We start from the raw sequence: 13,431 nt of genomic DNA on the forward strand, positions 1-13,431 counted from the left end.
ACACCGTGAAGATTTCTGAGGGTAACACTGTGACCATAATGTCTCGAGTTCAACAGACTCACTTACAAGGCCTTACCAGCGAACAAGTTGCATTTTCACGTATATAAAGATCCAGCGGCAGTTTGGTTGGAAGTACGTTTAGTGCGTCTGTTGGACACGATATTGTTGCATCTGTTACCCCATGTTGGATTTCAAAAATTTTTTTTATCGGCAGGATTGACTAAGCCTACTTACTTCTGCATAAAGATGTAAAAAATTATTGTTTCTAGTGAACAATAGAGCGCATCAGAAAAACAAGTTGAAAATTTGCTCTCCATGTTGGAATGCAGCAAGCTTTTGAGTATTTGCCTTAAGAAAAAAAATCATTTTATTTTTGAAATCCTTGTGGATATATTTTCCATTTTTTGAACCACTAGAAATAAACCTCGAAAATGCAATTTCGATACCACGACCTGATTGGCGCAAACACGCCATAACCACTAAATGGGCTTAAGTGACAAAATTTGAAAATTTTCAAAAAAAACCTCTTTCAAATAAAGTGCACCCTAATGCACACGCTACGTATAATGTTCGTTGAGGATGAATGTATGGCGTAACAAATAACCAACAACAATCCAACTAAGGCAACAAAAGCTTAGGCAGTCATCATTCGGTTATACAAATTTAGCTGGATCGTGAAAGCTTGACAACGAGGCCTGTTGGCGTGGAACAACTAGGCGTATTAGTATTTTGGCTTGCGGAGCATTTACATTATAGAAATGACAACCATATGGGTTTGTATGCATGATTTTCTCTTCCTTGTATTTACATAGATTAATTTCGGTCTAGTCCTATGTTGGCTGTTTAGGCGGCTGCGAAGAATGCGTGATGTTATACATTTTTGGAAGTCCTCATATTTTAATTAATTTTCAGGAGCGTTGAACAAAGAAGTGGGGGTATCACACATATCCAAAGAACGTTTCCGCTCGATTAGCCATACTTATCTAATACCTAACCGAGGAAACTTTTCTTCGGAAACAAACCAATTTTACAGCTTCAACATTAAAAAATGCGGGGTACTCAATCAATGGGTACGATACGTAGTTTAGAACTTATAGAGTCCTAAGGTGAACATCGTTTACGATAAGGTCGAGGTATTTGTCCTTAAGTTATTATAGGGCCCTCTGCGACTAGTCTCGAACACATACGAAATCAAATGATGTTTATGGAGGCTATCTTATGATTAGAGGGTCACAATTATAAGCGGATATTCAGACGTTCGTTTCGGCAATTAGGAGGGTAGGTATAAGTACACTGTTTGATTGGTGACTCTGTGACTTTGCGACTTTGCGTCTATGTAACGACAGTCATGTTCATGTTGACGCCGATATGTCACTGACAAAGCTAATACGTACATAGACCAGCACAGCTCAATTCCCTCAATGATGCCTCGAACGCATTTACTTGCCATTGCATTCAGTTAGCTTTCGCTATTCCCTTGGCGTGTTGTTGTTGATAAAAACAGGCGTTCATAGTGTACAAATCTAAACAAAACTCGAGAGGAAGTAATTTAGGAGGAGACAAGAGCATGAAATGTGAAATGAAAAACAGACTTGAATATAACTAATAAAAAAGCAAAAAAAAAACAGAAACACGCAATAGGGCAAGGCAAACAGGCAACTCAGTAGATAGCTAACTCATAGCTACATACTAGATCGGTTGATCTAAGTTGTGTGCTGGCTCGGTAGTTGAGAGGAGAGGTGGAAAATCAACTCAATCAACCAACCAACCAGCTAGGCATACCGGCTAGCAGACAGGCTACATTGCAAAGGCTTGGTCGTCGGCATGAAATACATGGCGCGATTCATTGACTACGCAAACGAACTATCGGTGAGCACAGTCAGAGAGACAGCAGTAAATAGCAACAAAAGTGTTAGCGGTGATCACAGAAACTATATTACTACTACCAGTAAACAACCCTATATAATCAAAATTAGTCTGTGTGGGTATTTATGTTACCATTGTCTGTGCAGCTCCCTACATCAGTAGCCGGTACCAGAGCTTCGGCGTTATGCTGCGCTAACAAAAACGTTTTCGTTTATGAATGTGGGCTAAAACAAAAAATATAAACCTAGAAAGTCCAGTAGTAAATTTACTACTGACGATGTGCTTATAATAAGTTAATACCACCATTAGCGAAGCTTTAATAGAATACCACATACTCGTGTGTAGTTTCGGTACTACATACATATGTCGTATATTAGGGTATGGTCAAATCGAATAAGAACTAATTCCTTATCTGAATTCCGTAGAAACTTACTTATGTTATCTATAGTTTAGGGTGATGGGGTTGAAACCGTTCTTGGGATCTTCTTGAGATCCAATTTTTATTAATCATGAATATTTTGACTGCTGAGTGGAGAATCATCCTACCTCGGCTGCTGTTTCGAAAACGCCCTATCTCAGGAAAAGAAGCCATTACAGAATTTGTTTCAAAAGCGCTATATGATAGAAATCGTTCCAAAAAAATTCTGGGTTTGGGCGTTCTTGAGTCGTATTCTGCAGTAAGGTGTTTTTGAAAATATTCTGAGATAGGGTGATATTCCACTCAGCCATCGATTTATGGTTTTTCCCATGAAGCCAATGACGTGTGTCGAAGAAAGTTTAATAATCAGCAAATGGATAAAAAAAGCTCTGGCCCTGAAAGTACCTACTCCTACAGGAAACCAAACCGGGCAACAGGAGCAGGGGCGCAGCTTTTTGTCAGAATTAAGCAAATTATCGATCTCGGCTGACTTGCATCGCCGGAAGAGTTGAATGCAACCTTTTTTGAAACTATAATGTCACCAGTAGTTATATATCTTATGTGATAGGTTTCACAATTGAGCTTCTTGCTGTCCAAGGGAACTTTTCCTACGGCGGTAACTACCACTTAACCTAACTCATTTCAACAGGAGACAAATTGTCGCTGTTAAGTTAACAAAATTATGTAAAATTGACAGATTCCTAATCAATCTAACTGATTTTTTTGTTAACACAACTGATCTCATTGGTCATTTCAACAGCGATCAACAGTCAATACATGAGCAAATTTCAAAGAGAATTTTACGCTCACTGCGCTCTCTACTTTGTACTTATGTATGCTGTGTACTATATGTATGCACATATTTACGTATGTATATGGCGGCCGCCGTGGTATGATGGTAGCATGCTCCGCCTACCACGCCGAAGACCCTTGGTCACACCCCGGGCAAAGCAACATACAAATTTTAGAAATAAGGTTTTTAAATTAGAAGAAAATTTTCCTAAGCGGGGTCGCCCCTCGGCACTGTTCGGCAAGCACTCCGAGTGTATTTCTGCCATGAAAAGATCTCAGTGAAAACTCATCTGCCTTGCAAATGCCGCAACATAGGTACTTTCGTACAAAGCTGTCGCAACAACTTTTTTTGTTCATTTGACTATAAAACGGTCAATTACGAATAAACGATTTGTGCGCAGTTGATTCAACATCTTGTTGCGATGGATAAAAATTGACAGAAATTGCGGTTGAATTGACCCGTATTTCGTTTGATTTTACCAGTCTTATTCTTTCAGTGTATGCGGACAAACGAGCACCGGTTATTCTCGTAAAGTGGTTTGTTTGCTACTGATCCATTTTGTGTTATCCTTACAGCCAGCTGGGTGAATCACGGCGCACTCATACCTGGTTTAGTGCTTTGATCCAAAAAGTTGGACATACCCTAATGGACATATCCATAATTACATACATATGTAAGTGAAGCACTGAATATGGATGTAAAAATGAAATACCTGAAGGGGGAAAATCTATGTATACCTCAGCTATTCGGTGACATGCCTCTATACATATACCCTGTAGGGAAGTTAAGAGTTAGTATCAAAATTACCGATCCTTAGGACACCGCCTTCCTCACTTGCTAAAGAGATTTGTAGAGGTTTTATTTATTTATAAGGAGCAAGCAACACAACAGATTTTTCCTAGAGGGTATGTTGGGGATTGCGTGTGTGTTTTTTGTACATAAACTTTATACGGTAATTAGAAAACAGTGATCTTTGTTATTTGAAAAAAAAGGGGGGGGGGGGGGAGGGAGGAAATTGTGCACTTTTACAAAGGTATATGTATGTACATATATGGACTTAAATCGGGAAGTGAATGCAAGAAGTGACGAAATAGAATATTATAACCGTAACACCTATACATGTGCTTAGTAATAATTATATGCATGCATATGTATGTATATATAGTAGTCAAATACTAGTGGTGCCTGTGTAACTCATTACGCCAGTCAAATTTGTCTAATATGTGTGAAAGAATTTTCGGAATATTCTAAGATAGCGTTTAATTCATGTCAGTTGCGGCAACAGTTTTCTTTAGTATTAGTTTTGTTCATGTTGGAGCCTCGATGCTAGCATAGGCATTTGTAATGACACTTAGCCTTCCTTTAGAATTTTCGAAGTTCCACTCACAGCCAGTCGCAGCATATCTGAAAGTCTTATTTCTTCTTATTTCCCTACTGTGTGAATAATACTCGCTGTGAAAAAACAAAAGGAATATGACGATTTGATTATTGCGGGTTCACATAGCGCTTTCAGATTCATAATACCAGAAAAGCTCAATTCCCAAATTCTTGCTTGATAATTGTCTAAGCTTTGGCGGTTCGTAAGATGAATACTCGGATTCTAGCGAATTTGTATAATTTGCTCAGAGAAGAATGTCTTTAGAATGTTTCATATGCCTTTATGTGTGGGAAGATACCCAATTCAATAGCCACTTTCTCATGGCCCTATTACCAAGCCCATTATCAAAGAATTTAGATTAAAATGTTGAGAAAATTGAAAGTCTGCAATGTGTGTGTTGCTGTAAAGGCAAGGGTGTGATATTTCTGAAGGTCTTAAGTTTGCTACGTGTAGCAGGATGCCACCTCCAAGGACATGCTTATGTTAACAGGGCATATAATGTGTATTTATCTGCCGTCGGATTTAAGTATAGGTGACATAGCCTTATCAGCTGAGCTCGCTGCCATTAAGTATATAACGACATTATGTCCGTGAACAGTTGTGCCTCGAGTTAGCTAGGAAATCTTTAGTTGATTTGCAGATCTTTGTGATCAGTATTGTCGATAGGCGTATTGAAGATTATTGTATGATCAAATGTCTTATATCCCAGCTGTTGGAAAAATAGCAAAGAGGAATAAGTCAAGCTGAATTGCCACAAACCGGGGCATCCAAATAGACAACTGCTTGATGTAGTCCCTCCTTCCAAGAAAATAAGGGGACATATACGAAAACACTATGAAGATATTCGCCATTTTAGAACACAACCGTTTAATATAGAGTATAAGTATTAGGAGGCCTTCGACCTCGTGCACACACGGTTGGTAACTTCGGTTGCCAAGACATGCCTGGTGTGTCGCGTTCTCAGAGTGCAGCTCTTGCAGAAAATAAGAGCAGACTTCTTTCAATAATCAGGCGTCAATCTGTTCCCACTTTAATTCAATTTAGCTTAAAATATTTCCGCGGTAGGCATGCCAGTCATAAGGGGCGACTAAATACCACAAACCTGGAAGGTTCCACGTGTAGATGTAAAATCATTCCCGAGATGGTCGGGGTAGTATCCAAATGTTGCTACTTTTCGAAACGTACGAAATAAATATCCAGCAAAAGACCATTATCATCGGTTTTAGTCCCCAAAATCTTCGGTGAATGTCTTTATCACTACAAGTATAAGAGAAACATGAATATCGTGCAAGTGATTTGTGCCCACACAGCAGCAAGCATCGCATTGAAGGACTGCGATGGATGGGGCGAGTCTCTTTTAATACAACAAAAATACCAACAAGACCAGAGTTATTCGGCTTCTATACGTCCGAATCTCAAAAGGACTAAGCCGCTGTCAAATTCGCATCTGGAGCTATATCGTTGCAATAACTGAAACGGTAACGATTACCAAAAATAGAGTCTTATACTTCAACTTCTAAGCAAGGATGGTCTATATGTGGGATAAGTTCCAGCAAATGAAGACCACTTTTGAATTACATTTTCGAAGTTTGCTAATTTTGCGCATTTCCAACCGCACTTCAAGCGGATTAAACTACAACAAAATGATTTCATCGAAAAGCAATTATATACTATATTTTGTCCGAACGGATATTGAGTAACCGCATATGGAAACGGATTGGTATGTGAAGATACGCGTAGATATATTATGTACCTATCTGTCTATGCATGAACATTTATCATTATTGATCTGATGTAACATACCTACACACATACATACATAAATATACAAAGTTATGGTGGGGCACAATATGGAGCAAAGCTCGTCTTGCGCTATTCCATGCTGCAGCAGCAGCCTTGTTTTCAATTAGTACATTCGTCGTACCAGACGCATTAGTTTGTGTAGTTTTACAGTGCGCTGTTTTTTGTTGTTTGTGTTCGACTTTACATGTATATGGTCGGGCGGGGCCAAAGGGTATGCTGTCCGTACAATTGTCGAGGGTACAGGCCGCATCATATCGCATCGCTTCGGTTGGTTTATTGGCTTCGCCTGTTTTTCTAACTACTCTTGGAAACCTACGTACATTCACATACACATAGCCACATATACTTATACACATGCATACATATACAAATATTGTATGTGAACATATTTTTCTAATTTCATTTCTATTTCTGGTATTATACCGTGGTTTTGAAGCTTTTTTCCATCATAACGTACACATGTGTGTTTGTTTGCATGTCTTGCTGGCAGGGGCTGTCGGTCTGGCGACGAAACATTAGCTCATACGTTAAGTAGAAAAAGGCAAACTATCAAATACAAATAATAATAACAATAATAACCAAACTTTTGCTCTTTGAGCTCATATCGTTCCACAACAAGGCTTGGTTCTGTTTTTTCTTGCGTTCAACCTGTTTGTTTGCTTGTTTTTTTTTTTATGTTTTCTATTCGGTTCTCCTGCTTTGATATATGATAGATATGTTTGTACATACTTATAGATACAAATATTTTTCTAATTCGAGGTTCTGTGTTCCGCTTTCCGTTTCACGAGTGCGAGTCAACTATTTTTATTTCTACTTCAACCATTCAACTTTTTTCTTTTTCGCTGATTTTTATTATTGTGCTGTTTGTTATAACTTTTTTATGGCCAAGTTTTTTTATGAGTATATACAAATGTCTGTTTTTTAAATGTCTCAAAAAGTCCTCTTGGCTTTATAGGTAAACCATAGAAATTTACATAGATATAACTGAAGTAAGATGAAGAAAAACAGATCAACTTAAATTTCAAAGCTCACTCTCCGAATTTTTAAATAAATTACTACAACTTTCTACCTTTCCTTCGTCTTTCTGCTCTCACTCTTACTCTACAAGTACTCATTTCTTTCTTTTTATACACAGCTCAACTTGTACACAGGGTATTATATCTTTCATTGGATAATGGTTGATTGTACAGCTATAAAGGGATCGAGATAGATATAGACTTCTATATATCAGTACCATTAGTATCGGAAACAAGTTTGACCCGTCTGTCCGACTGTCTGTCCGTTAACACGATAACTTGAGCAAATATGGAGATATAATTCACCAAATTCTGTATACAGGCTTATCTGGACCCAGAATAGATTGGTATTGAAAATGAGCGAAATCGGACGATAAACCACGCCCAATTTTTTTGATATCGAAAATTTGGAAAAATGGAAAAAATGAGATAATTCAAAAACGATCACCGCTAAGCTAATGCAATTTGGTAGGTGGATTGGTTTTATGACGAAAAATATAAATTCCAAAAAAATTTTCAATATGGGTTTCGCAACAGCCACATTTAGAACAGAAAAATTGGAAGTGTAAAAAGCCGTAAATCAAAAGCCGTTAAAGATATTATTTTGAAATTTGGCAGAGACACTATCCTTGCCAAATAATATAGACTGAGTGAAGAAAATCAAAATCGGTTAAAGACCTAACCTATAAGACTATAACCTTAACAAAGTTTGCAATAACTTTATCGTATTTAACTACATTTCACTGATATGCTACCTCACTAGTTGAGCTAAAGTGCACATATGGGTATGTAATGTTCGGTTTCATCCGAACTTAGACTTTCTTATTTGTTTCATCTGTTATTGCCCTACCCCTTTTTGCACAATTCGTTCCTACTCCATGTCAGTCAAAGGACCATCAACATCGATAACACTCCCCAAGCCCTTCCGAGAGTGTCCTTCTCGTTACAACAACAACAACAACAACAACAGCAACATTTGAATTCAGCATAAAATGTGTAGGGTTCGTCACGCAAATTTGTGGAAAAAATTAAAAAGGAACTAATTGGAAGAGAAGGTCGGCCTGATCCCCCAGCGGGTTAGGGGGTCAGAATATACCCGCGGTAGGTACCTATGCCTGTCGTAAGAGGCGACTAAAATATCACATTCAAGGGGTTGTGTAGCGCAACCCTTTCAGGTTGCCAGCGCAATATATAGCTTCTCCAAAGCCAATTGTCAACCTCACCTATCCGTAGCGAATCCTGTTTCAATAACAGCCGAGGCTCTGGGGACCGCAAACTCCTCATAGATCTAGCGGGTGGGAGGGCGTGATGGCCAAGAAGGTCGTATGTGGTTATAACAAATCGTTCCCGAGATGGTCGGGCTTGGTACCGGAACGTACCGGATCTGCATCCGGCAAAGGACCACCAGCATCGATAACACTCCCCAAGGCCTTCGGGGAGTGTCCTTATCGCTTCAACGACAACAACAACAACAAGGTCGGCCTCATTCCCCTTAAAGGTAAATCGCGCTAATTACTTTTTTTTATATATCTATACCTCACACTGTTCGGTGACTATATCGTCCAATAGGTGGAAACCTGAAAATCGTATTTTCCGGCCGATTTCCTTAACATCTCTATATATAATACTAGCATACCCGGCAGACGTTGTTCTGCCCTAAATTTGGTATATCTGCATACATTTTAATAAGCTTTTTCCGTCTAACTCTGCCCTCGCCCCTCTACACTTTTTCCTAATCTTTGTATTCACTCCTCCCTCCGTATTTTTCGCATCATCTATCTCCATCTTCGTCTCATTCTATCTCTTTCTAAGTCTCCTTCTCCTTCTCTCTTTCCTCTTCTCTCAAGTATTTCTCATTCTTCTTCATATCTTATTGCCAGTCCCAGAGGGTGGCATGTATTTTGTTCCAGTCCTATTCCGAGTCTCAGTTCCAGTCCCACTCCGAGTCTCAGTCTCAGTCCCAGTCCTAATCCCAGTCCCAGTCCCAGTCCGTGTCTGGTGTACTTCCCGGAAAAAAGCATCGTAAATACTAATATAGGCAAATTTATATACCAAATCTCAGGCAAATCGAATAGGACGTATGTAAATAGGTATGTGGGTATTATTAATTTATGTCTTTATATAGGCTTCGCATGCATATTTATCAGTTTTGCCGGGTTGATGCAACTAAATCGAATATCACAATGAAAATTACTTTAAAGCTCTCAGCAACAGCTTTCATTTGATATCCAAAATACACACACATTCTAGGGGTATCCGGGCCTATGTTTTGGCCTATATCTCGAGACCCTAGTCACCAATAGGTATGAAAACTATCCTGTACTAAAGCACTCATCAACAGTTTTCATTTGATATCCATATTGTATAAACACATTCTAGGGGTGCCCGGGTCCACGCCTATATCTCGAGACCGTAGTCACCCAGGGGTACGAAAAATACCCAGTGTCAAAGTACTCATAAACAGCTTCCATTTGATACCTATATTGTACAAACACTTCCTGGAGTTACCCGCGTCCATGTTTTGGCCTATATCTCGAGACCCTAGTCAGCCGGTATCAAAGTACTCATTATACAAACCTTCCCCGTGGAAACAACATATATATACCAATTTTCATAATAATCGGTCCAGTAGTTTTTGAGTTCATCGATGACATACATACAAACATTCATTTTTATATATATAGATATTGCAGCTGGTCGATACTTGTGCATGATATTGTCGCTACATTAGTATCTCGAAGGAGGAATGGTTATTAGTTGTATTTTGTAACCACGAATAGTGTTTCTTAATATATATAAGTTCTTCACTTTCTTCCTTTCTCTGCCTTAAACCATATACTTCTGCCTCTCCACCTTCCTTTTCCATGCTTTTTCTCTCCTTCCTCCCCTTCTTAGTCTCCTTCAGTGCCTAATTCCCTTTATTACTACTCGTCCTTATCTCACTGCTTCTCTCTCCTCTGCGTCTGCCTTTCTGTTCCTGTCGCTCTAGTATCCACCTCCGTTTCGCTTTACCCCGCCTGTTCATTGCCCCAGCTATGCTCTCTTTACAAATGCCTCTTCTACTTCTTCTTTCTTTTGCGCTTCCTCTAGAGCCATAAATACGTTTTTTACCAATCCCTCTTTCACTTCGCGGAAAAAATATCAAATTGTAAATTGTAATTAAAGCGAGTCGACATTAGCGTTGCCAAATGTCTCGCATTTGCCGGGGCATCCTGTATTTCTCACTCAATTTAAAATGACCTGATACGCAACATGCGAACAGAATAGCAGACTTTGCAACTCGATTTTTTGTTGTTTTACAACAATTTTATACAATTTTGAAGGGATACGTTTGTTACGAAACCAAAATTATTTTTAAATAATTGCTTCATAACATACGAAATCCCTCAGATTTAAAAAATTTTGAAGAAGCTCCACGGCATATAAAAATATAAGGCCCTATACCGAGACAACATTGAAGACAGGTATGAAGAGCGACATGTCGAGTGAGATTTTTGTTCTTCGACAGAGGACTTTATTTTTTTATTGCCTACTCAGTCAAAAGGAGCACTTGCTGGCAGGACTCATTCTCCGTTGATTTCTAAGCTGACATTGGTTACGCTGTTAGTGCGTTTTCCCAGACAGACGAAATCTTTCACAGTTTCCAATATATATCCATCATTCTTGAATGACAACAATTTCGCTTAATGTTCTTAATTACCGCAAGACCTAATTTTTTCCTCTTTATCCAATCCATAGAGGGTAGAAATTACGGCATGCTCCAACTCCTATAAACTCTTATAACAGATTGTACCACTGTGGTTTAGAACGGCTGCTAGAATTATCTTGCCCAGGATTAGGTTAAATATATTGCACGAAAGGAAGTCATCTTGTCTAACGACTCGTTTGGTTTATTATAGTTCTGAGAGGAACTTCCAAATCCTAATTGGCAAAGCCTTACTAACTTTGCAGGGAATCCAAAATCAGAGAAAACTGCATACAAACATCTTCTTTTTGTGCCGTTTGCCTACCCCGGGATTATTCTAAGACACCTAACCCGCTGGGGGTTATTTGAAGAGTCCAACGTAATAGGGAAGCAGTAGATGTTGATATAAGAGCATAACTGCTGGTTATGTTTAACCAAAATTTTAACTTCATTCCGTAAGGTTAAGGTTAGAAATTTTAAAGATTCTAATTACTTCCCTAAAAATACCTGATATTATTTCTCTATTAACGTGCATATGAACATACATTTGTTTAAAGTACCTTAAGCATGTTTCAAGGCTTATCGAATACTTAACTTATATAAGTAATTACTTTGGATTAATAAAAAATATTTATTATAATTAAATTAAGTTTAAAAAGGTTTATTCTAACAGAAAACTAGAAACTTATTGCGCAAACTAAAACTTAAAAAATAGATCTGGCAACCCTTGTCGGCATCATAAGTAATGCTTGGTTTTTATTAAACGGTTTTATTTAGCTTGACTTGACTGGCTGGTTGGCTGGCTGGCACGTATTTTGTAAATTAACTTCCCGAAAGGTACAAGCTTGAAACTTGGAATATAGTTCAGAACCCGATGACAATGCAAAAATAAAAAAAAAATCGGCGCTAGGTGGCGCAAGGATCGAGATATTGAAAAAAATCGTATTTGTGGTCCGATTTGGCTCATATTTGGAACATATAATACATACAAGAATAGAAACAGACCTATGATGTCCGATTTGGCTCATATATGGTAAAAATATTACATACAGTATGGTAAAAGTGGTATCAAAATATTTTGTAGTTCGAGGAGGGACAAGCATAAGTAGCGCAGAGTCGAGTAAAGTCTTTGGAAGGATTATGTATTGAGAACTTAGATTGTAACAAATTGTCAGGAAAGAGTCCTTGTAATAATGGGTCACTTAATGAACTAAATAGAATGAGAAATAATAGGCAATTAAATAAAGACTAACAACTTGAAAATAAAATAATAAAAAAATGTTTTTAAGTTAGACGGTTTTATTGAAAACAATACTTAAATAAAATAAATAAATGTAAGGCGCGATAACCTCCGAAGAGATCTAAGGCCGAGCTCCTCCTGATTTTCCCTACAAATTGGCCGGACGGGACCTACATGATTTATGCCGACTCCGAACGGCATCTGCAAGGCAGATGAGTTTTCACTGAGAGCTTTTCATGGCAGAAATACAATCGGAGCGCTTGCCAGACACTGCCGAGGGGCGACCCCGCTTAGACAAATTTTCTTCTAATTGAAAAACCTTATTTCTAAAATTTTGATGTTGCTTTGCCCGGGAGTTGAACCCAGGGCATACGGTGTGATAGGCGGAGCACGCTACCATCACACCACGGTGGCCGCCGAAAACAATACTTACACGAAGTAATAATAATACTAAAAACTAGAAAATAATTAGGTAGGTCCTAGGTACTAGTCATCACACTCCTTATCAATCTAGGGTGTTGATAAGGCACTTAAATAAAAGCGTTGGACGCGTAAAATTTCTATATATTTGGTGCCGTATGTCGTATCGCTGTAGTCATATCCCTAACGTAATCAACTGTTTATCGTTACGAGGGTAAACCAAAAACCAATTGGTTGGCTACGATACGGTTACGACCTTAGCGGCACCAATAATCGATTGCATTGATTCTCATAAGGTTGGTCGAATCAGATGTTATAAGGTTACCGATACGGTTACCGATACAGCACCAATGTCTGCAGCTTTAATCAGGTTATGCTACGCCTCACATTTTTAGACATTTCACGAGCCCAACGCTTTTATTTAATTGTCTGATCAACGCCCTAGATTGATGAGGAGTGTGATGACTAGTACCTATTATTATTACTTCATGTAAGTATTGTTTTCAATAAACCATTTAATTTAAAAACATTTTTTTTATTATTTTATTATTAGGTCAAAATGACTGACATCAAAAACTGTCTCAAGCTGACCAGCTGTTCAGTTGGGGTCAACGCTCTTCCATTATGTCACATCTAAGTCAAAATTTAAACTAAAATTTTGTGTTTGTTTATTGCACAACGGGTTACATTATTTCCCATTATATCACACGCTGTGGAATTATTTATTGAGTGACGCCAGTTGGTAAACAAAAATAAGTTGCCAATATGGTGGCAAATGAAATTTTAATGTCAACTTTGACATAACGTTGGGC

At 38.3% G+C, this 13,431-nt stretch overlaps 1 protein-coding gene and 1 long non-coding RNA gene across 5 annotated transcripts in view; one reads left to right on the top strand and one right to left on the bottom strand.

Moving 5' to 3' along the window:
- Positions 1–13,431, bottom strand: part of ttk (zinc finger and BTB domain-containing protein ttk) — a 149,611-nt gene that overhangs the window by 69,291 nt on the left and 66,889 nt on the right. The gene's annotated exons all lie outside the window — the stretch shown is intronic.
- LOC137236544 (uncharacterized) overlaps positions 1,532–13,431 on the top strand; it is a 76,981-nt gene continuing 65,081 nt past the window's right edge. Inside the window, exon 1 of the long non-coding RNA XR_010948481.1 lies at positions 1,532–1,869. This is a non-coding gene — a long non-coding RNA (uncharacterized lncRNA). The remainder of the gene's footprint in view (positions 1,870–13,431) is intronic.

Source organism: Eurosta solidaginis, chromosome 1, assembly GCF_040869045.1.
Source record: "Eurosta solidaginis isolate ZX-2024a chromosome 1, ASM4086904v1, whole genome shotgun sequence".
Classification (NCBI taxonomy): Eukaryota; Metazoa; Arthropoda; class Insecta; order Diptera; family Tephritidae; genus Eurosta; species Eurosta solidaginis.